This window comes from Lissotriton helveticus, chromosome 8 (genome assembly GCF_964261635.1).
Source record: "Lissotriton helveticus chromosome 8, aLisHel1.1, whole genome shotgun sequence".
NCBI classification, from domain to species: domain Eukaryota; kingdom Metazoa; phylum Chordata; class Amphibia; order Caudata; family Salamandridae; genus Lissotriton; species Lissotriton helveticus.
In genome coordinates, this window is record NC_136069.1 from 28095160 (window position 1) to 28121216 (window position 26057).

At 46.4% G+C, this 26057-nt stretch overlaps 1 protein-coding gene and 1 pseudogene across 2 annotated transcripts in view; both read left to right on the plus strand.

Annotated features, from left to right (window-relative positions):
* The window catches only part of LOC144772264 (uncharacterized), a 1157681-nt gene that overhangs the window by 595720 nt on the left and 535904 nt on the right, over positions 1–26057 (plus strand). The window lies entirely within an intron of this gene.
* LOC144773632 (uncharacterized) lies at positions 3996–7278 on the plus strand (annotated as a pseudogene).

Consider the following 26057-nt stretch of genomic DNA (forward strand, 5'->3'; position numbering starts at 1 on the left):
ACAAGTAAAAAGTTACTATTTTTTTCCCCCAGAAAAAAGTTTTTTTTTAAAGTGTAAACATTTTTTTTAAATTTGAACAAGGAAAAATAAGAATAAATACATGCAATACATGACTATATACAGAAAAAATATATATTGTTATGCACTACATCCAAATCAATATACCCCTGGTTGAGAACAGTCTCACAACATTCTGACACATACACACCCTACTACATTCATCACCACACCACCTGAGGGGGGGGAACCTGAATCATAGATGGCAGAGGTACTCTGCCAGCATTTATAGGTCTCAGAACTAAGTCTAAGACCCCGCACCTGGTCGACGCGCGTTTCGGCGGCACGAAGCCACCTTCTTCAGGACCTCTTTCAGATTAACACTCCAAATTTCCAGGGGACATTGAATATAGTGCATCTATGGATTTGGGGCTTCTGTGATTGTACCTCGCATTTATTCTGAATTTCTTGAATTATGCATCCTTCAAATTGATTTACCCTAAGAAGGATGCTGTAACGTATAACTTAGTCTCTTCACCGGGTTAAGATGTCGTAATATCCTCAACTATTCATGTGGATCAAAATATTTGTAGGCCTGGTGTTTTCTGTTCGTAACTTCTTATCCAGGTATTCGTAGTGGGATGTTCGCAATCGTCCTGTCTTGATATCGTAAAGTGTTTCTGGGCCAGCGTTTCCTTCTGTTTGTTAACCCGATAAAAACAGCTGTACACCAAGATTCGTGGTTTATTTGTACCCTCGAGTGAGTATTACAAGTAGTTTCAGTGCCGGCGTGTCCTTCTGCTTGCTCCGGGTTAGTGGGAGCCATCCCTCGCCCCAAACCGTTAAAACCCAAATTGCGATTTGTGGATCTAGCCCTCCTCTTAGCGATCAGGAAGATTACACTGCAGTGGAAGTCCCCGAGAGCGCCCAGGGTGGAGACATGGCGGGTGGACGTGGTGAGATGGGGCAGAGCAGAATGTGTTGCCCTTAGAAAGGAGGAGGAAGGCGGGAGGCGGAAAACCCCCATGGCACAGGATTGGGAGGTCATGCTACTAGAGTTAGACAGTATGGATCAGCCACTGTCCCAGGACAATTGAGCGTGCTGCGCCCCGGTGAAGTACTGGGTTTTTCAGAACCCAGTGGTGCCAGGGACACACCTTATGACTTCGAGTCCTTCCTGTTTCAGACTACAGAAACACAGAGTCTTCTTGGTGAAGTCAAAGATCGTATTTATTGGCTGCAGCCAGTAACAGGTATCCTAGAAGTACAACACAGTGTATATTCTCAGGAGACTGCTCAATCTTACAAAGCCAGCATTCTCTTTTTATACAAAATATTATGCTTCAGGCAAACATTCCTTATTTTACAGTTGACCATTCACATATTTTCACTACAAAGAAAAAGCAGAATCATGATGACAAGCTTATTTTCAGTTTTTCCAACCCAAAATAAATCACCAGGCAAGGCCCAACATTTTCATCAGATATCGACAGACCCCTAATAAATTCGGGCACCTCCTCCTCGTAAAGCAGGTCATAAAGTAAGGAACAGAGACAGGTGTATGTAAGATTAGTTGTGGTTTGTGTGCGATGAAAGGTTTATGGCATGTTGTGCCTTGATACTATCTCGATCGGCCACTGGGAGAGGAACTGACCGAACAGGTTTGGCCTTGGGCAGTGGAGTCAGCTTGCCCAGGTCGTGCAGGAGTCAGCAAAGGTGTACGTGTCCTTCAGACTCGTTTTTGGCCTTAGTCACCGGCCTATGTGAGGGCAATCACAAAATGGCTGCCGTTCACAAAATGGAACCCGAGGGTTCAGGACGGAATCTCTGGTTTCAGGGTGAAATCGTCACTCGAATATGACGAAAATGCTTGTGCTAGTATACTAGCCATTCTCGGTCTGCTGATATCAAAATCGTCATGATACGACGATGTTTATGACATGGGTCCAGAATTTTCAGTACCACACCGGGGGGAATACTGCTGTGTATATTGGACATTGAGGCGGGACGGAGGTGGTTAGAAGAGCTTCTATTGTATATTCCGGACAGAGAGTGGTCAGCGCCGGGGAGCTAAGGCTGAACAGTTAGGAGAATTTAGACACCTGGGTAGGATGGGTGGGGGAGGGATAGTTGGGGAGGGTGAGGGTGGGTATGGGCACATGTCCTGATAATAACCGAGGACTCTGATATTGTGCATAAATCGGTATGGAAATGGCCTACGGAATGAGATTCTGCCCCCCATTTGCGTACTGGGAGTAAATTAAAAAGCGTGATGTATTGCATGTTTGTTGCCTAACACTGTATGCATATGTGATGAATATACATTCATGAATAAAGTTTTGAGTGTGGCTCAGACTAACACTTACACTTGACCCATAAGAGAATCGTGGCAGAGCTTCAGAGTTGTTAACCCTTTGCTATTTTGATTTCTTTTGTCCTGACCTGACTTGCTTTATGGAGTTTCCTTTATTGCTAGAACCATTTTTTTCCCAAACCATTCTCTGAAGTCTGAATTTTAGATTACTAATTTATAGGATAGAGAACTTTAAATTATTCTCTGAGCATCAGAGAACGATAGATTATTCTCTCAGCATCAGAGAATTGTTCTGTATATCCATCTCAAAACCGCTTGTCTGTTTGATACTAAGTCACCCTAATTTCTTTTGACATCTGGGGATCCCTGTTGTCACTCTGTATCTTTTAAGCATGGTGCTGAGGGTTTATTTGAATTTGATTATTAACTTGTAATAAACATTTTTGGAACTTGGAAAAAAAAAAACATGCATAAGTCTTGTTCAAGTCAGCTTCAGTTAGTCTTACACATCTTACTTGGAACTGATTAGCAGATTTGGTTTCTTCCTGATTGATCTGTGCATCATATGTATCGCATCGAAATCTAATGGCACCCAATATGGTTGACAGCATTTTGTTTGAGATTGTGGACAGTTTTAAAAGAACTTAATTACTTATGGTAAGGTTGCAAACACTAAGAACTGCCCTCCCTCTAAACTGTTTGTGTAGAACCTAATAAACCCGCCATTATTGAACACATGACCAATCTCTATGCATGCAGCAAGAAGCAGTAATACACTGAAATGTGTCAGCCCCTCTAATCACGCTTTGGGATCATATAGACATTGCTTGGCCGCTCTTTTTGTCAGTGATTGTACAGACCTCATACACTTTGACATGCTACCCTATTCTCATTTTCCCTCTAGGATTAGTTTTTTGTCCTGAAAATGATTCTGTTGTGTTTTTATTTTCATTGTAACATTATTATTTCCTAAGCTACGAACATGATAAAGTGAAATGTATTAATCAATTGTCTTGCTGTGGCATAGGACTTAAGCCACAACTCACTGACCAAGGGCGAGGTCAACACCATTATGTGGTGTTGCATATGTTACTATTCAAATGAATGTGGACTCTGGTACATATTTGTTTAAAATGTTTTTTAGGATGTTATATAGCACAAACTAGACCCGAAGATGTCCGTTATCTGAGCGCTTTACATGAGCAGCAGTTTCGTTACAGATGGACGTGTTCATTTTTGTTAGGCGCGGGGAGATTAAGTGATTTGCCCAGAATCGCAGGATGTTGAGCGTTGTTGCCGAGACTCGAACATGGTTCCCCAGCTTCGAGGTTGACCTCTCTGACCTCTCTCTCCTCTCCCCAAATTGGGCTGTTCTTATTTTCTTGCAGCATGATCAATGAATGCCGATTTCCATAAGAATGATTATTGTGGATAGTGGCACAGTGAGCTAAAAAGATGTCCTGCATTGCAACCTAGAGTAATTACCGGTGGCTAAAATGTATTCAAGTGTTAGATTTTTTTTTTTAAACATTTCTTCAGACACTTTGCTGCTTATAGTTTACGACATTACAGGTATTTTTGTATCCACAGAGAGGAGATTCCTGAACTTATAATAAGATGAAGAGTATTAAAGAAAACATGGCAATACTGGAAAGCTATCTGATACTCCAGAAGAACCAGAAATGATGCCAAACAGTAATTCAAAATAGAACAACTCAGTAGGAGACAGAGAATCTCGTACATGAACAGACGTATCCTGCAGGAACATCAAGTGCAATCTGGCGGCTTCAAGAGGCTGAGGGCATCTATGCTGCTGGTCACAAAACATCCAAATAAAGTAAAATCACAAAAATTACACTGCCAGAACATATCCAAAATATAAACATGCTAGATACCACCCTTTATCTTTGATAAGGATCAGGTAGTTATAAAAAGTGCTCCCCTCTCTAATATGACAATATCAATACTATGGTGTTAGTCCATCATAAACGCTGTTTTGGCTGGACCTTACAATCCCTAGAAAGAGGTATACAAAATATAGGTATACAAAACGTGAATCATGAAGCAGACATCTGAAAGTTAAAAGAAAGAAGTGTTTGGCTACTTGCAATGCAGAACATTATTCTAGAGCATAACGACTTGGTATTGAGTTTTGTTCTTTGTGTGTATTTCATAAATATTGTCCAAGAAACAGACTATTTAGATAAGCTGTGAGGTTAATTCTTTGCACACATTCTAGAAAGTTCTTAACGCAGTTTGAAAACACAGCTCCTGTTAGAAATATCATACATATGTTATCAGTCCTGCAAGAACATGTCTACTGCAAAAACCTGTAAAGATTAAAATATAGTTAGTGATTCAGGAACCGCAATGATCAGTAAGCAAACACATTAACATGATTTATGCCAACATATAACCACGCTTAGACTATAAACCCCAAAGAAAAAAAACATACATACAACGTAAGACGAGCTTTGGCTTCTCATCATTACTGAAGTAGCATCACCAACCATGCACAGGGGAAAACGCATGAGGATATTTTGAATTTGGCAATAGGGTTCCTCAGCCATCACAACTAAGAGTTCATTAACAAACAAAAACAAAAGAAATAACATAAAGGTTCTGTGTTTGTGAGAAGAGTGTTAATAACTTTTAATCCCTACGCTGCCACTACTAACAGCCAAACAGAAAGCTTATTTAGATTTAATGAATGTGAAATGGCTTTTAATGAGTCATCGGCTCTGTGGGGCAAATATCAAACACATACAGTAGAACACACAGACACAGGCAGTGAAAATGGAAAGAGCTTTACTCTCTCAGCAAACCTAAAGATCCATCAACAAATGCACACAGAAAAACCTTACACCTGCGGTGAATGTGGAAAGAGCTTTACTTTCTCAGGAAAACTAAAGATCCATCAGCAATCACACACTGGGGAAAAAGCATATCCTTGCAGGGAATGTAGCAAACACTTTACTGATTTATTAAAACTAAATGTCCATCAGGGAAAGCAAATAGGGGTAAAACCATACACATGCAGTGAATGTGAAAAGAGCTTTACTAAAGCATTGGATCTAACCATTCATCTGCGACAGCATACAGGAGAAAAGCCATACACATGCCAAGAATGTGGAAAGAGTTTTAGTACATCTGCAAATTTAAAGAGCCACCACCTAACACATATAGGAGAAAAACCTTATACTTGCAGCGAATGTGGAAAGAGCTTTACTCATTTATCAACTGTAAAGAGTCACCAGCGTATGCATACAGGGGAAACACCTTACACTTGTAGTGAATGTGGAAAGAGCTTTAGGGAAGCTAAGCAACTAAAGACACACCATCTGACACACACAGGGGAAAAACCATACACGTGCGGTGAATGTGGAAAGAGCTTTAGTAGCTCTGCGACTCTAAAGAGACACCATATGACACACGCGGGGGAAAAACTATACACATGTGGGGAATGTGGAAAGAGCTTTAGTAGATCTACATATCTAAAGATACACCATCTGACACACACAGGGGAAAAGCCATACACATGCCAAGAATGTGGAAAGAGCTTTAGTACATGCTCACATCTAAAGAGCCACCAACTAACACATACAGGAGAAAAACCATTCACTTGCAGCGAATGTGGAAAGAGATTTGCTTTATTGTCAAATTTAAAGAAACACCAGCGTATGCACACAGGGGAAAAACCTTACACTTGCAGCGAATGTGGAAAGAGCTTTACTCGTTTATCAACTGTAAAGAGTCACCAGCGTATGCATACAGGGGAAACACCTTACACTTGTAGTGAATGTGGAAAGAGCTTTAGGGAAGCTACACAACTAAAGAGACACCATCTGACACACACAGGGGAAAAACCATACACGTGCAGTGAATGTGGAAAGATCTTTATTCGCGCATCAGCACTAACCATCCATCTGCGCAGGCATACAGGAGAAAAACCATACACATGCAGTGATTGTGGACAGAGCTTTAGTAGATCTGCGACTCTAAAGAGACACCATCTGACACACATGGGGGAAAAACCATACACGTGCAGTGAATGTGGAAAGAGCTTTATTCGTGCATCAGCACTAGCCATCCATCTGCGCAGGCATACAGGAGAAAAACCACTGGGCAGGCATACAGGAGAAAAAAAAAACACATGCAGTGAATGTGGAAAGAGCTTTAGTACATCTACGTATCTAAAGATCCACCATCTGACACACACGGGGGAAAAACCACACACATGCGATGAATGTGGAAAGAGCTTTACTCAAGCATCACACCTAGCAACCCATCTGAAATGGCATACAGGAGAAAAAGCATACACATGCAGTGAATGTGGAAAGGGCTTTATTCGCGCATCAGCACTAACCATCCATCTGCGCAGGCATACAGGAGAAAAACCATACACATGCAGTGAATGTGGAAAGAGCTTTTCTGAAGCAAGAGACCTAACCATCCATCTACGACGGCATACAGGAGAAAAACCATATACTTGCAGTGAATGTGGAAAGAGCTTTACTCAAGCTGGACACCTAACCACCCATGTGCGAAAGCATACAGGAGAAAAGCCATACACATGCAGTGAATGTGGAAAGAGCTTTAGTAGCTCTACACATCTAAAGAGCCACCAGCGAACACACACAGGGGAAAAACCATACACATGCAGTGAATGTGGAATGAGCTTTTCTCATTTATCAACTTTAAAGAGCCACCAGCGCATGCACACAGGAAAAACCATACACGTGGATGAATGTGGAAATTTCTTCACTTAAGCATCAATCCTAAGCATCCATCTGCAAATGCATGTAGCGGAAAAACCATACACTTGCAGTGAATGTGGAAAAAGCTTTAGTAAATCCACGCATCCAAAGAGCCACCATCTAACACACAGGGGGGAAACTAATCGGAGCATCAGGTCTAACCATCCTTCTGCAATGGCATTCAGAAGAAAAAACATGCAAATGCAATGAATGTTGAAAAACGTTTGGTAAATCCATTCAACTAAAGGGTCAGCAGCTAACACACAATTGAGAAACACACACACATGCAGTGTATGTGGAAAGAGATTTGCTCAAGAATCAGTCCTAACCATCCATCTGTGAAGGCATACAGAAGACAAATCATACAAATGCAGTGAAGGTGGAATGGGCTTTGCGCCTAACATACCTAAAATGCCACCAGCAATCACACATAGGAGAAACAACATAAAATATCTAGGCTGTTTCAGTCGTTTATAAACCATAAGACACCTCCTGCAGATGTAAATAAGGGAATGGCTTTTATGATTTATTATTAATAGTGGCTAATTAGTGAACACAGAAAGAGGAAGTAACATCTGGAGGGATGTGAAAAGGGCTTCCATGCTTTTTGCAACCATGTGTGCTTTGGTAAATATACACACAGGAAAACTCATACATAAGCATCAAATACGATGTGTTTTTTTTCCCCAGAGTTTAATATAGCGTGAACTTGACCTGAAGTTTTCAGAGCGCTCTACATGAGCACCAGTTGAGTTACATGAGGACACGTTCATTTTTGTTAGGCACGAGGGGATTAACTTCTTCGCCGCGGGGCTAATTCCCCCGCGGGGAGAGGGGGGCAACGCGCATCGCCGCGGTGCTCATGATGAGCTCGGCTTGTAATGCAGCACAGTGGCGCTGTGCTGATGACGAGCTGAACTGGTCATGACCACGCCCATTCCAATGGAACGCCCAGCAAAGCAGGGGAATTATCCGCACGTGGGCATTCCGTAACGGTCATGACGAGCTCAGCTCATCATCAGCACAGCGCCACCGTGCTGCATGGCGAGCTGAGCTCGTCATGGGCACCCAAGAGGTTAAGTGATTTGCCCAGAATCACAGGATGTTGAGCGTCGTTGCCGAGACTCAAACCCAGTTCCCCAGATTTGAGGCGACTGCCCTAGCCGTTAGGCCACATCCTCTCCCCAAGAGGGAGGCTATTATGAAATTATAAGTCGTTTCAGCAACACATCCAAGAAAATAATTTTGGCTATAGTAAACATGGAAGGGCTTCTTTCACCTTTCAGCATGCAGAGTTACAAGGTTTATGAAGAAATCATGTCTAGACATTGCGAATGTCAGGTAATATTCAATTATTGTGCTTTCTAGCTTTGGAAAAAAACAATAATATGTTGAAACTACCCTCCCACTGTGAAAGTTGCCTTGTGCATGCTGTAAGAAGAGATGGCTCTTTAATCTGATTACTCGATATGTTGGGAACCTTACATTTTGTTGACCATGGGGCACATTTTTCTATTCCATTCATGTGCTTGGGGATGGTGGAGGCCTTAATGAATTATGTAAACATTAAGGTCCAGGTATATTTCAATGTACATTTTCATCATGGGGTACTGATGATGTTATAAATAACAACGCCAAAGGCCATGTGGTTCGTATATATGAGCAGATCTCTTAGATTGGAATGTAGGGTCATGTCATAAATGTTATTCAGTTTGTATTTTCTATATTATATCTTTTATATTTATATTACATGATCATTTTATGGCAGTTGGATTGAATAGTTTTATTGTTTTTCAAATGCAATTGCTTATTAAAAACTGCAAGTGAAGTCTGTATAAAGGTGAATTTTTATCATTGGAATATTGAATCAACAAAACGCAACAGTAAAGTGCTGCAGACTGGTTTGAGGCTATTCACTTGCTGATGAAATCCATGTTTCATAGAGACCCATGAAATGCCTCTAGAACCCCATTCATATTACTGGATGAACCACTATGTGATTTTCCTCTATTAAAGTATGATCTTATGTCATTGCTCAGATCTGGCAAATTTGCGTGCTTGTAAATGGAAAAGTATATTTTTAGGTATTTTTTTTCTTTTTTTTATAGTCAGTATGACGTGTAGAGTGGTCAGATGAGACCATTTTACAGAAACCTTTCAAGTCTTGAATTTTCTTTTAACAGTCATGATAATGAGGTCTGTCAGTTTCTATTGAAAAAGAACCATGATTTTAATACCTGCCATGTACTAATGTATATTCAAATAAATCCTGTCACGCAGCATCCACATGACATTGGTTCATCTGGCCATCCTTATGGCGTCCTACTATTTATATTTAATAGAAAAAAAAATCAGAATGCATTTTTTTATCTTTTTTAAAATGTTTGATTTCACTTACTGTTGCTAATCTTGTCATATCTATAAATAACAATCCAGTTTCAAACATGTTTCTCTACTTTGTGTACAGATTAAACATTAGCATAGATATTGTCATTCTGCTTTGTTGGGAATATTGCTTTAAGGATTACATTTTAATAAATGTCTCCCCCCTATTAAACAGCAATTTTTACTTTCATGGCACTCGCTCTATAGTGCACACTTGGGCACAGGAATGGCCTCCGGGACATACATGCATTTCTTCTATTTCTGATAAATATCAGGAGAAGCAGTGTGTGCTTCCCAGGTTCAAAAGATTAGACTGTAGCATACCCACGTGGGATGGGGGAAGTAAATGAAGCTTATTTTTAGAAGAGCAGAACTTACTACGGAAAGGTGTTGATAAATTATACCACTTCCTAAGCATTCTCCTTTGTTTGAAAAACGCTAAACTAAATATGAAGTATCCATCATTCGCACCATGAACTTCCATGCTAACTTGATACAGTCTACTCTCAGTTGACATTGATTTGTATGCCCTAAATGATGGTCCGTATGGAGATCTTGCTGTCTGCCACAGTGGAGAGCTTTACTCTCTCCGGAAGGTGGCTCTGTGGAAGGCCCAAAATAATGTACAAATACTTTTTGTTTCATTGAATCTGTTTGACTAAAAAGAGGGTTATATGGCTAATATTTCATGGTGAGGAGGCTTTTTATTTACTAAATTATGTTTTTTGACTAATGCTAAATGTTAAATAGTCCTAGTCTTGTAATTAATAAAACAGAATGGATGTTGATGCACAGACTGTAACTTGTGTATGTTGGAAGGGGGTGTGAAATTCGAGTTGGGAAATCTTTAGTTAGTCATCTATTAGCAAAGTTCATAAGTCTCGATTTACACTCAGCAGCTTTGCATTGTATGATTTGTCATGCTGTATTCTTGTGGATTAGTTATTAGCAAAACTATTTAGCCATAATCAAAGCAAGGGGTTGCAGTGGGGGTTGCAGGGAGCTGCTGCCCACTCTGCACTAAGCTTCTAAGGCTAGTGTCTTAAATCCACCTCGATCCTATAGCTGATACGCTAAAAAAATGCCAAACAATGGCAAAACTAAATAGCGTGACGCCTGGGAGGATACTTGGCGTGACCGTGGAGCTGAGCAGAATATGTGATGCTTGTAGCCAGTCCTGCTGTGGTCGCTCATTCCACCTGTGAGGTCTAAAGGTGTGAGGAGGACCTTTCACTAACTCCATTCGGCAGCAATACACCTCCATGTGAGTTTCAGCAGAGGAGGGGCCATTATCGAGTGGCCCGGCAGAAGAGAACTTCGCTGGTGACAGCCTAATTGGCACTGTAAGAACTCATGGATGGATTGCACTGGCCTCCTGGGCAGTGGCACGTCCACCACCATCAGCTGGCCTACATTGATGTGCCCAATTGATGATGGGAGGCAAAACGCACAAGAACACAGCTATAAAAAGACAATGAGGGAGGAGTATGTTATCGCTCGGGCCTACTGTGTCCAAGTAAGGTGTGGCGTAACAATTCCAGCATGCTCATTGAGAGCCCCAATTCATGCTGCATATCACAAAACCAGATTCTGAACTCAGCAGATTTGCATCTGTCCTCCCCCTGCACGTGCTAATGAGTATATATACCTGCTTTACCTGACAGTGTGATAGCGCTTTGTTGGGCCTGTGTCCACGGGGCTGGGGCTCGAATAGAGGGACCAGCTCTAGGCTGCAGGGATTATATCGAGCCCAGGCGAAATCCAAATCGAACTGCTGAACTTGATGTTGCCACACTCTTGGGTGTTGGGTTCAGCGCCAATATCAACTAGGAGACTCAAAGCGTGGTTATGGGTGGGTTGGTTCAGTCCAACCCATTCATAAAGCCTTGTTTACGCACTAGTTGGAATCATCAGTGAAAAGCTATTTAACATATCCGATAATTATCAGATGTGTTGAATACCTCAAGCTGCATATTATTCTCCACAAACTCTTAATATGTGTATTTATTGCACTCAATAGATAACGTACCCTGTGGTATCTTTATTTATCAGGTGTGCTAAATAGCACCTACATTCGTAATCAGGGCCTAAGAATATTAACACAGACTAACACATTCACCATCATAATGGCTTGGGTCTCAATGATCACAAATGGGCACCAGCTTACTTGAACGGTACAACCCGAATCTGAGGACCTGGGAGCCCTACCACTCAAACCTGCTAGTCACAAGAAAATGTCTACCACACCCCTCGAAGAAGGGGGATAGCAGAGTTTCATCTGATCTGACGCTGAAGCCAGTGGATACTCTTGAGACTAAACATGGGTCACTGGCAATCCAAACTGTCCTACAAGCAAAAGGGTGTGTTGAAACAGGAAAACACAGATGTGGGGGTTACAGCCCTCAATGGCAAGCTGGACACAGCCGGTAATGAATCTCGTCTACTAGACCTGAAAACTGGCCTGTCCATAATAGATGGAAAACAATTACTCATTGACTGTGCACTTAGACCCACTAAAAGAGAGAATGGCCAAACAGGCAGAGAGAATTGATATGGTGGAATGAGGGATAACTGACTGGGAGGGCCAAGTGGCGGTACATGACATCCAACAAACCAACCGTAGTAAAGAACTGGCTGAAATCAAAACTAAAAACGAAGATTTGGAAGTCTGCACAAGAAGAAAAAAACTACTGGCACTGTGCATCCCCAAAACCATGACTACGGGCAAAATTGAAAATTTCGTGGAGATGATACTTGCAGAATTATTAATCAAATTTCCTTTTTTAAGAGGTCTTATTGTGGAACATACGCATTGAGCGCTTATGCAGCACCTGCCCCCCAGCACTCCATGTGTCATTATTGTGCGCTTCTTAAACTATAGTGGCAGGGACACTGCACTTCATATGGCCCAAGTAGGAAGGATCTCCTATGCCAGAACTACCCAGAATTGTTGTTTACTGACTTCACTCTTTCCACATGTGGCAGAGACAATGGGATAGGTTTGATAATATGTTGAGCTGCAATTATTTGTTAGCTGTTATTGGAAGGTGGAGTCCCCGTCCTGCACCACTGTCACCTAATGTGAGACCTGGGACTCCTCACTCAACGTTAGGACAAGAAAGGACATCGTTTGAGATAGCCCTGCTCACTCTAGTAGCTTGGCACGAGCAGCCGGACCTATCTCCAAGGCACGAGTGTACAGTCTGTGCAACTTCGCTCACAGCAACGCACTTGTGACACCACAAATGGACTCCACACGAGTTTGATAAAACGAGTATAAACTTTACTTTAACAGATATATGATCTGACCACACGATAAAAAAGCCAACATATAATAATGGGTATTATTTGTTCCGGCTGGCTGGCAGGTTCAAATCCCAACCACCGCTTTCCAAACGCTATGCTGGTCATAATGCAAGAATCACACACGTTGCAATGCACAAACAATAGTACTCTGCGTAACGATACAATCCTGTGCTGAGCAAAGGAGAAATAATACAATGCTTAACGATACAGCCTGGTACCTTGCAATAGGAGAAATAATGCAATGCGTACTGCCACAATCATGTACTGCGCAATGAAGGAATAAGGCAATGCATCCCACCCCAATCACGTACTTTGCAATGAAGAAATAATGCAATCCGCACCGCTACAATCGTGTACTTTGCAATGAAGAAATAATGCAATGCGCACCGCTACAATCGTGTACTTTGCAATTAAGGAATAATGCAATGCGGGCCGCTACAATCGTGTACTTTGTTATGCAGAAATATTGTCAGGCGTCATAAGACAGTCTGGGAGTTCGTTAGCAGCAATATTGGCAATGTGTATTACTGCAATCAGCCTCTTTGATAACAGTTGCCCCCCCCACACGTATCAACGATGACAAAGTGCAGCTTCTCAATCTGGGCCCCAGTACTGCCACTCCTTCGGTCAGTACGGGCCCAATCTGAGCCGAAGCAAAGGCTCACGTCGCCAGCAAGAATGAGAGGCAGAGAGGGTGTCCCTCTGAGCCCGCACCCCGCCCAAGTAGTGATCCACGTTACCTGGGGGCTCGATCCCACTCTCCTCTCCTCCATCAGCGATCTGGGCTTTCCATGTAGAACTTTCTCAGTGGGCCTCAGCGGCTCGTCCTGGCAGCTCAGCTCCTCCGGGGCTGCAGGGCCGCGACTGTTAGGAAGGTCTCAACGCCACAGGGTACAAGTACCACAAGCCTCTGAGATTGTTACTCCAGGTACACGTTCACCACAGCACCCTTTGGGTCTCCTCTGGCATGAAGCCACACACACAATGCTGATGGGACTTCACGTCAACTCTGAGTGCATGTTCACCAGGCACTCCTTACTGCGGTCTCAGTTGGCACCAAGACACACACACCGCGCTGCAGAGACTCACTTCCGGTTCACACGATGATCAGCCTATCACCTCCACAGTCCCAGGATGCACCAAAGCACGCACACTGCTTCACTGAGATTTACTCCAACTCTGGAGCCCCGATATCCAGGCGCTCTTCACCAACACCTTTGGCTGCACCCCGACACGCTCAGTGTCCGAGCCTCACTTTTCCTCCGGTGCACTTGATGACAAATGCGCTCTTCACCATTGCCTCCGGAGCACCCCCGACAAACACCCAGCGCCTGCAGTACACCACAGCACACACCCTGCGAGTCCGAGTCTCACTTCACCTCAGATGCACACATCGACCAGGCGCTCTTCCCCAATGCGTCCTGTGCACCAAGACACGCGCCCAGCGCATCAGAGACTTGATTCACCTTCGATGCACACGTTGACCAAGTGCTCTTCACCAACACCTCCTGTGCACCCCGACATGCATCTAGCGCATCCAAGTCTCACGCCTCTTCCATGTTTCCAAGATCACATGGCAACACGACACAGAACAAAGCACAGTCTTCTTCAAGCAGGGGAACCCAGCGCACACAGCACAGTCCCAACTGTCTCTTGCTTGGGTAAAACAGCAAACTGCAGACCAGCCCCAGATCACAAAGCAAGGGTTGGTCCTTCCCAGCAGTCTCACAGTTGTTCCTTCCTTAGCAGAGGTTTCTCTGGACAGCGAAATGGGTCTAAGCCTTTTCAGACTCAATCCATTTCTATTCCAACATTCAGGGGCCTCAGCTCTCATAGATATACTCCTAACTGTATTTGAAGTTCAATGTGCTCAGATGTCCCTAACTCCTGCCTAATCAGTTCTGGGTATCTCCCACCCAGTGTCACCTTTCTCCCTTTGATACTGTGGGTCTGGATCCTTAATCACTCAGCAGGAGGGGGGTCAATTGTTTCATAGCAGCAACCCAGGCCTCTTCACCTCCCGGGGCTTCTCCAGCGCCTACTCTACAGATGCCGGTTGTTAGAACTGGGGATCTCTAGTTGGCAGAGGTGGGTAGCACTGTCCAAGTAGGGACCCTTGCTTCTAGTCAGGGTAAGGAGGAAACCCTCTGAGATAACCCCTGCTCACCCCCTTGGTAGCTTGGCACGAGCAGTCAAGGCTTATCAAAGGCAAAGTGTAAAGTATTTGTACCAACACTCACAGTAACACAGTGAAAACACCACAAACTGACTCCACAACAGTTTAGAAAAATAAAGTTATTTAATCTAAACTACACAAGACCAAAATAACAAAAATCCAACATACACAGTTCAAGAATATGGTTGCAAAAGAGGTCTTAATGTTAGCGTTGAAATAATCCACAGTTGCGTGAAACTAGTTCACAGTTGTGTCACTTTTTGCCAACAGTACCTTTAGTTGCGACAAAGTTCCAAAACAGAAGCTGGTGCGGTGGAAAATGTAGTACTTAAAATTTTGGACCCGTGTTATAAACATTGTCGTACCATGACGATTTTGATATCAGAATACCGAGAACGGCTAGTACACTATGCACAAGCATTTTCGTCATATTCGAGTGATGATTTCACCATGAAATCGCCGTTTTCGTCCTGAACCCTCGGGTTCCATTTTGTGTACGGCAGCCATTTTGTAAGTTGCCCTCACATAGGCCAATGATTAAAGCCAAACACGATCCTGAAGGACACGTACACCTTTCCTGACTTCTCTGCGACCTGGGCAAGCTGACTCCACTGCCCAAGGCCAAACCTGTCCGGTCAGTTCCTCTCCCAGTGGCCGAACGAGATAGTATCAAGGCACAACATGCCATAAACCTTTCATCGCACACAAACCACACCTAATCTTGCACACACCTGTCCCTGTTTCCTACTTTATGACTTGCTTTACGAGGAGGAGGTGCCTGTTTTTATTGGGGGCCCGTCGATATCTGATGAAAATACTGGGCCTTGCCGGATAATTGATTGTGGGCTGAACAAACTGGAATGTGGGATTGTCATCATGACTCTGCTTTTCCTTTGTAGTGAAAATATGTGAATGGTCAACTGTAAACTAAAGAATGTTTGCCTAAAGCGTAATATTTCTTATAAAAGGAGAAGGCTGGCTTTGTAATTTTGAGCAGTCTCCTGAGAATATGCACGTGTTGTACTTCTAGGACGCCTGTTACTTGGTTGCAGCCAATAACTTTGATCTTTGACTTCACCTAGAAGACTCTGTGTTTCTGTAGTCTGAATCAGGAAGAACCCGAAGTCTTAGGGTGTTGTCCCTGGCACCGCTGGGTTACCGGTTCAGTACTGGTTCTGAAAAACCCAGTACTTCAAAAATCAGCGATGCGTCACTCCTGAGACCTTGGGGAGGCGATGCGACAACCCCGCTGGATGTAGCGGGCGTGTTGCGTTGAATCTAGTCTGTATGGGGAGGGAGGCGATACCTTGTATGGATTCCGGTGCGGAGGTTCCATAGGAAAATGCTCGCAAAGGCACGATGCAATGATCTTTACGGACCGCGACGATCTTCGGGGCGACGATGCGCGGCTCAGCGGCGATCTTTCTCTCACAGCTCCTCTATGCGATGGCTCTGCGACGATTCTCGCAGCGACGTGATGCGGGGATCTCACTCAGTGGCGACAAACTCTGCGACGATGTTCGCAGCGACGGAAATCTTCCCAGTCTTCGTAGCGGCGGGAATTATCTCGCTCTGCCGGGAATACGATAAAACTTGCAGAAAGCTCTTTAATACAACTTCCAGAGGCACCACAACTGGCCCATGCACTCTAGGAAGGACAGAACTCTCTCAGCAGAGTTCAGGGAAGCTGGGGGTGAAGTCCTTTTGTTCCTGGCACTTCTTAACAGAGAGCCAGCTCTTCTCAGGCCCTTGGAGATCCCTTCAAGCAAGGGGACACAGCACAAAGCAAAGTCCTTCCCCTCTCATGTGCAGCAAAGCAACAGCAGGGCAGTCCAACAGAGCAGCAGCAGGACAGTCTTCCTTCTTCAGTTTCAGCTTTCTCCTTGGCAGGTGTTCACTCTTGGTTCCAGGATGATCTAATTTTCTGTAGTCAGGGGTCCTGTACTTATACCCCTAAACGTCTTTCTTCCCTTTGTGCAGGAGGGCTCTGAGCCCGGTCTGAACCAGTTCTGGGTGTTCCTTGAGCACTTTGTTTTCCTGGCTTCTCCTTTCCTTTCAGAGTGAGGGGCAGGGTCGTCAGCGGCCCAGCAGGAGGTGGAGCCAGCATTGTGGAAGGCAGGCACAGCCCTATTTAGGCCCAGGTGCTATCCCCTCCCACCACTCACGATGCAGATGCAGTCATTCAGCGTAGGGCTGACCCAGCCAGCCTCCTGAGGGCTCCCCAGCCCGTGTCACTCTCTTACAATAGTGAAAAACGAAAATGGCTGTAAATTCACTACCAGAGCATGTCACCTGCACTAGTACATGCTCTACCTTTCACATACACTGCACCCTGCCCAAGGGGGTACCTTGGGCCTTCCATGGGGGTGACCAATGTGCACAGAAAGGGAAGGGTTAGGCCTGGTCAGTGGGGACACTGACCAGGAGGACATGGCAGTTCACAGACTGCACACAGGCACTGCGTTGGCAGGCCTCAGACACCATTTTAGGGCTACTCGTATGGGTGGCACAATCAGTGCTGGAGGCCCACTAATAGCATTTGAATAACCAGCCCTGGCACACTCAGCGCACTTTTCTAGGGACTTCTTGGTAATACAGATATGCCAATCATGGATAACCAATCCAACAATAACAATTTACACAGGGAGCACTTGCACTTTGACACTGATCAGCAGTGGCAAAGTGCCCAAAGCATCTAAACCAAAAACAACAATTAATGGACAGAATGCAGCACAATGTCATACATTCACCCCAGTACAGAGATCTGGGCCTAAATCCATCGTTTTTTTGCACTCCACACCACCCCAGGTCAGACATGGCCATATGCAAATCAGCCTTGACCCTGTACCTCATGGGAACAGTCCAGCCCGAACTGCCAAGCCATGTCTTTCCTGGAGGAATCAAGCATCCAAGGACCGGTTTCTGGCTATCAGCCATCATCAGCCTGGATAGCTTGGCTCCAGTGGTAAGCATCTAAACCAGCAAAAATGAAATCCAGCCCAGCATCAAAAAATACAGGAGGTAGAGGCAAAAACAACGGGGGAAACCACGCCAAGGATGCCAGGTCTAACACGTGTCCCCTCCAGCTGAAAGTGGGGAAACTACCCACCCTCTTGGGAGTTCTCTTCACTAAGGTGGAAAAACCTGGACAGACCATCAGCGTTGGCGTGTTCTGTACCAGGGCGGTGTTCCACCGTAAAGTCCATTCCCTGTAGGGAGATTGACCACATCAACAGTTTTGTGTTCTCACCCCTCATCTGCATTAACCATCTGAGGGGCCTGTGGTCTGTCTGAACATGAAAGTAAGTTCTAAACAGGTAGGGCCTTAGCTTCTTCAGAGCCCAGACCACAGCAAAAGCTTCCCTTTCAATTGCACTCCACCTCTGTTCCCTGGGGAGTAGCCTCCTACTAATGAAAGCTACAGGTTGGTCCCAGCCCTCGTCGTTGATCTGGGAGAGTACTGCTCCCACACCATGCTCTGAAGCGTCTGTCTGCACTATGAACTCACTGGAGTCGTCAGGTGCCTTGAGCACCGGTGCTGTGCACATGGCAGTCTTCAGGGCATAAAAAGCAGTTTGGCAGGCTTTGGTCCAATTCACTTTCCTTGGCTACTTCTTGGAAGTCAGCTCTGTCAAGGGGGCAACCATGGTGCCATATCCCTTGACAAACCATCTGTAATACCCGGTGAGACCTAAAAAGGCTCTTACCTTTGTCTGGGCCTTGGGGGGCTCCCAAGCCAGAATGGTATCAATCTTTGCCTGTAGGGGCCCCACCTGGCCGATTCCTACCTTGTGTCCGGAGTACACCACAGATCCCTGCCCTATCTGGCACTTGCTGGCCTTGATAGTGAGGCCGGCCCTTTGCAGAGCCTTCAACACTTCACAGAGGTGTTGCAAATGTTCCTCCCACGTGGAGCTGAACACAGCAATGTCATCCAGGTATGCGGCGCTGAATTCCTCCAGCCCGGTCAGTACCTGGTTAACCAGTCTCTGGAATGTGGCAGGGGCATGACTCGGAACTGGAAGTGCCCCTCTGGCGTTGAGAATGCAGACCTCTCTTTAGCCCCATCAGTTAAGGCAATCTGCCAGTACCCAGAAGTTAAATCAAATGTACTGAGGTACTGGGCAGCTCCCAGCTGATCCACGAGCTCATCAGCTCTGGGGATGGGGTGTGCGTCAGTCTTGGTGACCGCATTGAGCCCACGGTAGTCCACACAAGACCCGAGTTCTGGAGTGGCACCGGGCGCAGCAGCTTTTGGCACTAAGACTACTGGGCTAGCCCAGGGGCTGCTGGAGGGCTCAATTACCCCTAGCGCCAACATCTTGGAAACCTCTTCCTTGATGCTGGCCATGACCTTGTCAGCTACCCTGTAATATTCTGTTTCACAGGCAGACTATCTCCAGTGTCCACATCATGGACGCACCAATTGGTGACACTTGGGGTCAGGGAGGCAAACTGACCCAACTCCTGGGGACAGTCCCTCTGCTGTTCTGGGGTCAGGGTGGGCGAGAGGACCACACCATCAACTGACCCGTCTTGCTCCTTAGCTGCCAGGAGGTCAGGGAGAGGATCACTATCCTCTTCCCTTCAAGCATCTGTAGCCATAAGTATTGTCACTTCAGACCTCTCAAAGTGGGTTTGAGGCAGTTCACATGCAAGACTCTCAGGGGCTGCCTGGGAGTCTTCAAGTTAACCAGGTAGGTTACTTCGCTCTTGCGCTCCACCACCTCATATGGCCCAGTCCACTTGTCTTGGAGCACACAAGGCTCCACTGGCGCCATCACCCACGCTTTCTGCCCAGGTTGAAATTCGACCAGAGTGGTATTCTGGTCGTACCATCTTTTCATTTCTTCCTGGCTACCTTCTAGGTTCTCCTGAGCGAGCTTCCTGAAGCGTTGTGTCTGGTTGCGGAAGGCCAGCACATAGCTGAACACATCCTGGGGGGTTTTCCCATTGGATTTCTCCCACCCCTCCTTCACCAGTGTGAGAGGTTCTCTAACAGGGTGGCCATACAGGAGTTCAAAGAGACTGAACCCGAAGGATTTCTGAGGCATCTCCCTGTAGGCAAACAACAGGCATGGTAGAAAGACGTCCCACTTCCGTTTCATAGGCTCTGCTCGGCCCATTATCATACCTTTCAGGGTGCAGTTGAACCTTTCAACCTACCCATTTCCTTGAGGGTGGTAAGGAGTGGTGAACTTATAAGTTACCCCACACTCCTCCCACAGAGACTTCATGTACCTAGAGATGAAGTTGGTACCCCGGTCGGAGACCACCTCTCTGGGGAACCCCACACGGGAAAAGATCCCCATCAATGCACAGCCCACCACGGGTACTGTGATTGTCCTGAGAGGGACTGCTTCCAGGTACCGGGTGGCATGGTCCACCAAGACCAGGATGAACCTGTTGCCTAAGTCTGTCTTGGGGTCCAGGGGCCCCACGATGTTGATGCCCACCCGCTCGAAAGGGGTGCTAACCACAGGAAAGGGTTGGAGGGGTGCTTTGCACTTCCCTCCGCTCTTGCCACTGGCCTGACATGTTTGGCAAGATCTACAAAAGGTACCAATGTGCTTCTTCATCTGGGGCCTGTAGAAGTGGGTGACAAGCCTTTGGAAGGTCTTGTCTTGCCCCAGATGTCCTGCGAGAGGCACGTCATGAGCCAGACCCATTAGGAAGTTCCTGTAGTGCTCGGATACCACCAGCACACGGCTGCACCGGGCTCTGCAAAATTAAGCTCACTACACAACAATTCATCCTCCCAGTAAATTAGATGATCTTTGGACGCTCCACCTGCTGCCTGGTCTGCAACCTGTTGCCGCACACCAATGAGGGAAGGGCACTCTTTCTGCGCCTTGCAGAATTCCTCCCTGGAGGGCCCACCTTCTTGCTGCCAATGGGTCAGCTCGGGTACGTCGCCCAGTTGGGCCACCTGTTCCCCTGTAGGTTCCAGGGCATCCGCCTCAGTTTCTGCTCCTTCCTGGACCATGGGAACGGCTGGGGCGGGTTTCCTCTCCTGGCAGGTCTCTGGGCCACTGTTTCAGGCTCCAGTTCTGCTGAATCATCCTTACTGGCTGCCATAGCACGCGTGGTCACACAGATCCACGCAGGCAAACCCAACATCTCCAATTGAGCTTGGTGCTCCACATCCTTCCATGGAGAACTCTCCATGTCATTACCTAGCAGGCAGTCTACAGGCAAGGCTTCACTGGCAACAACTTCCAAGAGACCAGAGACCCCCTCCACTCAAAGGGAACACGCACCACTTGGCAGAGGCGCACTGAGTTGTCAGCCGCAACTACTGGGCGGAGCACATTGGGAATGACCTGCTCTTCAGACACCCACTGACACCTCACGGATGTCACGCTGGCTCCTGTGTCTCTCAGAGCCTCTATCTCTCTCCTATTGATGGTCACCTTCTGCCCGTCTTTCTTAGTGTTAAGGGGCAGTAAGGTTTCCTGGACCATCTCTTGATCTACTAAAGAGACAAGGGTCATAACAGCTAGTCCTTCCTCTCCACTAGAAATAAAATCCCCTCCCAAAGCTACACTTGCTAACCCCGGGGCTGGAATACCATTGGGTGCTGGAGGTTTCTTGGGACATTTAGGAGCAAAGTGGCCCACCTCATTGCAGTGATAGCAGGTAGGGGGACCCCATGGTTCCTGTTGTCCCTGTTGTTCCGCCTGCCCCTAGGGGGCCATGGCTGTCTAGGTCTGGGGGTTGGGATTCCTTTCTCTAGGAACTATTTTGGGGCCCTTGAGAGAACTCCTTTTGGTTACCCTTGTTCCCATCCACTCTTCTGCTGGGGACCCTGCCCACCTTTGGCTGTGGTACCCACAATCCCTCTGTGGACCCTGGTACTGGTCGAGTGGTCCGCCTCCTTTGCAAGCTCAATGGGATCTGTCAGCTTGCTGTCTAAAAAATGCTGGCACAGCTCTGGAACACAAAGACTACTCAAGTGCTCCCAACTAATTAAATACAACAACCCCTTGTAATTAGTTACTTTACTGCCCTTCATCCAACCTTCCAGTGCACGCGAGTACAAATTCACACACTCCATCCAAGTCTCAGACTCTCTGTTCTTAGAGTTTCTAAACTGCAGTCTGTACTGCTCTGGAGTAAGTCCATACCTGAGACATAAGGCCTCCTTCATATTGGGGTAGGTCATGGTACCTGCTAACTGTAAGGGCTCTAGAGCACTCCTCTCAGAAGCCTCAAAATGTTTCCACAGGCCCGCCCCCCAATGTTGCTCAGGCACACCATTCATTCCTAATGCAATTTCATAAGAAGTTACCCAGGCATACATATCCTCACTCCTATGGTAATTCTGTACCAGATCCTTGGGAATATATACTTTACCCCCTGCACTGGCTGTGCGCTGCCACCATTTGAACTGGAATCCACCTGTTTGGCCTTTCGATCCAGTTCTCTCATGCTCAACTCGTGAGCCAGAAGCAATTTCTTTTCCTCCAGGGCACGGGCATTTTTGCTCTCCGCCGCCCTTTCTCTCTCCTTTGCCGCCCTTTCTTTCTCCTGTTTCATTTCCAATTGCTTCATTTTCATCCTCATGGCTTCCAAGTCATATTCTCTCACTCTCTGATTCTCCTCTAACTCTTCTGGAGTGAAACCCCTACTGGAATGGTTGCTGCCAGGCCTTGAGCCTGGTCTGCTCACAGGCATATCTACGGTTGAAAACCATTCCTTCCATTTGCATCATTTCCCTCGTGGGCCTCCCACCAGGCCTTCAAGATGCTCTGCAGGTCCTCCTTCCTGAGGCTGCTCTTTATGGGGCACTCAAACTTGTTGCAGAATTGTTTCAGCTGTGTAACTTTGTAGGAATACAAATCCTCAATAACAAACTCCAATTCTGCCTCCACACTGGGTGCCTTTCCATTCACAGACATTATGCTTTCAAGAGTTACTCAACAATAGAACCAACCAAAAAAAACAGTAGTATGCGGTGGCGTAGAGGTCTGCACTCACTAGTGATGTACACCAATCACTGTGGGTCTAGCACAAATACAAGTTCAAATCCCACTGCTGCCATCAATGTTAGAACTGGGGGTCTCTAGTTGGCAGAGGTAGGTACCACTGTCCAAATAGGGACCCTTGCTTCTAGTCAGGGTAAGGAGGAAACCCTCTGAGATAACCCCTGCTCACCCCCTTGATATCTTGGCATGAGCAGTCAAGGCTTATCAAAGGCAATGTGTAAAGTATTTGTACCAACACTCACAGTAACACAGTGAAAACACCACAAACTGACTCCACAACAGTTTAGAAAAATAAAGGTAGTTAATCTAAACTAGACAAGACCAAAACGACATAAATCCATCATACACTGTTCAAGAATATGGTTGCAAAAGAGTTCTTAATGTTAGCGATGAAATAATCCACAGTTGCGTGAAAATAGTTCACAGTTGCTTCATGTTTAGCCAACAGTACCTTTAGTTGCGACAAAGTTCCAAAACAGAAGCTGGAGCAGTGGAAAACAAGCGATGCGTCACTCCTGAGACCTTGGGGAGGCGATGCGACAACCCCGCTGGATGTAGCAGGCGAGTTGCGACAAATCCGGTCTGTATGGTGAGGGAGGTGATACCTTGTATGGATTCCAGTGCGGAGGTTCCATAGGAAAATGCACGCAAAGGCATGATGCGATGATCTTTAGGGACTGCGACGATCTCCGGGGTGACGATGCGTGGCTCAGCGGCGATCTTTCTCTCGCAGCTCCTCGATGCGATGCTCTGCCACGATTCTCGCAGCGACGTGATACGGTGATCTCACCCAGCGGCAACAGGCTCTGCGACGATGTTCACAGCGACGGAAATCTTCCCGCAAACGAAGGATGCGACGTCTTCAGGCAGCGGCGTCAGGCGCTGCGATGTTCTCGGTCTTCGTAGCGGCGGGAATTTTCTCGCTCTGCCGGGGATGCGATAAAACTTGCAGAAAGTTCTTTAAAAGCTTGGGGTCCAGCTCCCCAACATAGGTACAACTTCCAGAGGCACCATAACTGGCCCAAGCACTCTAGGAAGGACAGAACTCTCCCAGAAGAGTTCAGGGAAGCTGGGGGTGAAGTCCTCTTTTCAGGCCCTTGGAGATCCCTTCAAGCAAGGGGACACAGCACAAAGCAAAGTCCTTCCCCTCTCCTTGGCAGCAAAGCAACAGCAGGGCAGTCCAGCAGAGCAGCAGCAGGACAGTCTTCCTTCTTCAGTTTCAGCTTTCTCTTTGGCAGAAGAACCTTTGGTTCCAGGATGACCTAATTTTCTGTAGTCAGGGGTCCTGTACTTATACCCTTAAAAGTCTTTGTTCCCTTTGTGCAGGAGGGCTCTGGGCACGGTCTGAACCAGTTCTGGGTGTTCCTTGAGCACTTTGTTTTCCTGGCTTCTCCTTTCCTTTCAGAGTGAGGGGCAGGGTCGTCAGCTGCCCAGCAGGAGGTGGAGCCAGCATTGTGGATGGCAGGCACAGCTCTAGTCAGGCCCAGGTGCTATCCCCTCCCACCACTCAAGATGCAGATGCAGTCATTCAGCCTAGGGCTGACCCAGCCAGCCTCCTGGGGGCTCCCCAGCCCCTGTCACTCTCAAACTAGACAGTAAATTCACAAACAGGCCAAGGCACACAGAATGGTCATACAAGAGAACAGCCACTTTCTAAAAGTGCGGTTCTCAAATACAGGATTTAAAAAACAACCTTTCCTAAAAGATGTGTTATTAAATTCTGAGTTTAGGGATACCAGACTTTTATGTCCTATCTTGCTTCTATGGGAAGATTTGCAGGTAGCCCCTGTAGCCAGCATCCCCCATGATAACCTATGGGGCAAGATAGCCTTACAATAGTGAAAAACGAAAATGGCAGTAATTCACTACCAGAGCATGTCACCTGCACTAGTACATGCTCTACCTTTCACATACACTGCACCCTGCCCAAGGGGGTACCTTGGGCCTTCCATAGGGGTGACCAATGTACACAGAAAAGGAAGGGTTAGGCCTGGTCAGTGGGGACACTGACCAGGAGGACATGGCAGTTCACAGACTGCACACAGGCACTGCGGTGGCAGGCCTAAAACACCATTTTAGGGCTACTCATGTGGGTGGCACAATCATTGCTGCAGGGCAACTAGTGGTACAAAAGGGGGTGGTGATGGACGGAGCATCTGAACCAATCAAACACTCACACCCAGTCAACAGATCTGGGTTGAATCCATCACCGTTCTTTAGCCCACTCTGCCACCCCAGTTCAGACATGGCCATATGCAAATCAGTCTGACCCTGTGGCTCATGGGAACAGTCCAGCCCGAACTGCCAAACCATGCCTTCCCAGGACCGGAATCAAGCTTCCTAGGACCGGTTTCTGGCATTCCAGCTGTCTTCAGCCAGGCTTGCTTGAATCCAGTGGCAAAGTGAGCAAGGGACTCAACGTCTGAGCATACCCTGCCAACTTATGGCGACAAAGCGGTACAAAAGGGGGTGGTGAGGGACGGAGCATCTGAGCCAATCAAACACTCACACCCAGTCAACAGATCTGGGTTGAATCCATCACCGTTCTTTAGCCCACTTTGCCACCCCAGTTCAGACATGGCCATATGCAAATCAGTCTGACCCTGTGCCTCATGGGAACAGTCCATCCCGAACTGCCAAGCCATGCCTTCTCTGGACCGGAATCAAGCTTCCTAGGACCGGTTTCTGGCATTCCAGCTGTCTTCAGCCAGGCTTGCTTGAATCCAGTGGCAAAGTGAGCAAGGGACTCAACGTCTGAGCATAGCCTGCCAACTTATGGCGACAAAGCGGTACAAAAGGGGGTGGTGATGGATGGAGCATCTGAACCAATCAAACACTCACACCCAGTCAACAGATCTGGGTTGAATCCATCACCGTTCTTTAGCCCACTCTGCCACCCCAGTTCAGACATGGCCTTATGCAAATCAAGACCATACGTCCCTCCAACCAAGTCCCAAAGCCTTGTTTTTAATTCTGCCTAGGGCTCATTAATAAATTAACCGCCTGGGACCTCTAGGACAGCATTTTAACCTCACTCAAAACACCTTCACCACACACTCACTTATCAAAACCTGCTCTGTTGTAATCAGGCGTCGTAGCACACCTGAGGCACACTCGGTGCCTCGGGTGTGGCC